The sequence below is a fragment of the Mirounga angustirostris genome, unplaced genomic scaffold, assembly GCF_029215605.1.
Source record: "Mirounga angustirostris isolate CCGP_5_RB_7025 unplaced genomic scaffold, mMirAng1.0.hap1 SCAF_15, whole genome shotgun sequence".
Classification (NCBI taxonomy): Eukaryota; Metazoa; Chordata; class Mammalia; order Carnivora; family Phocidae; genus Mirounga; species Mirounga angustirostris.
The window spans coordinates 55,655,023-55,656,695 of NW_026991723.1; the positions used below are offsets into that span (position 1 = coordinate 55,655,023).

The 1,673-nt window shown below is 39.2% G+C and overlaps 1 pseudogene; it reads left to right on the forward strand.

Annotated features, from left to right (window-relative positions):
* Window positions 1-469: 469 nt before the first annotated feature.
* LOC123850284 (GTP-binding nuclear protein Ran-like) lies at window positions 470-1,157 on the forward strand (annotated as a pseudogene).
* Window positions 1,158-1,673: the final 516 nt, after the last annotated feature.

Genomic DNA, 1,673 nt, shown 5'->3' on the forward strand with positions numbered 1-1,673 from the left:
AGAGGACAAAATAAAAGGGCTGTTTTTTTTTTAATTATCATTAATAACACAATGCAAATTTTCCAGAAGCCTAATTCATTCAGTAACCTGTATCTTCAGATCCAGGTCAGTACTTTTGGCAGGACTGCTTCATAGAAGATATGGTATATTTCCACCACAAGGTACATATTACCTAACTCTCTTTTTTGTAGGTGATGCCATTAGCAATTAAGGATTATTGCCTAGATCCATTCATTAGGAGTTGCAAAGCAACTCAGAATACTGATTGTATCATTTCTTCATTTACTAGTTTTATTACTTATGCTGCTGAATGTGTTTTTCAAAAAGGTAAAATCATGACTTTCATGCAAATTTAACATAAACACACATCTAGGATTTTACTCATAATTAAGCAGAAAAACAATCATATATAAAAAGTGGTTCAGCCTCAGTCAGATGGGCTGGAGGGACTTCTAGAAGCAAGAGCACAATGGCTGCCCACGGAGAACCCCAAGTCCAGTTCAAACTTGTATTGGTTGGCGATGGTACTGAAAAAACTACATTCGTGAAGCATCATCTGACTGGTGAATTTGTTTTTTGTTTTTTGTTTTTTTGTTTTTGACTGGTGAATTTGAAAAGAAGCATGTAGCCACCTTAGTGTTGAGGTCCAATCCTTTGTGTTCCATACCAACAGAGGACCTATGAAGTTCCTGGTATGAGATACAGCTGGTCAGGAGAAATTTGGTGGGCTGAGAGATGGCTAGGACATCCAAGCCCGGTATGCCATTATAGTGTTTGATGTAACATGAAGGATTACTTACAAGAATGTGCTTAGCTGGCATAGAGATCTGGTACAAGTACATGAAAACATCCCCACTGTGCTGTGGGGCAACAAAGTAGACATTAAGGACAGAAAAGGTAAGGCAAAATCTATTGTCTTCCACCAAAAGAAGAACCTTCAGCACTATGACATTTCTGCCAAAAGTCGCTACAACTTTGAAAAGCCCTTCCTGTGGCTTTCTAGAAAACTAACTGGAGACCCTAACTTGGAGTCTGTCATCATGCCTGCTCTTGCCCCACCAGAGGCGGCCGTGGACGCAACTTCGGTAGCACAGTGTGAGCATGATCTAGAGGTTTCTCAGACCACTGCTCTCGCAGCTGAGCATGATGACCCGTGAGAAAGTGCAGCTGGAGCCCAGTGTCAGAAGTCTAGGGTTATAGGCAACTGTCCTGTGATGTCAGTGGTGCAGAGTGTTCGCCATTTTATTCTACAGCTGAGCAGAACATGTGCTTCATCTTTGGGATGCTGAAGAAGATGGACAGGCTTCGGAGTGAATACGGCAATTTAAAAAGTACCTTCATTTTTTAAGACCTGCATATTTAGCGGTTTTGGAATGCAGTTGTTTGCTTCCTGAGCTTCAAATATAAGACTGCTATAGTCACATTTAAAAAAAAAAAAAAAAAAAAAAGAGGCTCAAAGAATGTTTTGAGGTGCTAGGAATTTATTATCAATTTAATAAAGGAATGATAGAGTCAGTTTGTTAGATTATATACCAAACTGGTTGGTGTTTTATCTTTCAGGTTATCTTTTCCACTGGGCAGGAACAATTTGCTTATCTACTAGACAAAAATCTACAGGATAATATGCACTTAATACGTAACTTCACTAAGCCTATAATCTGTGATCAATTGTC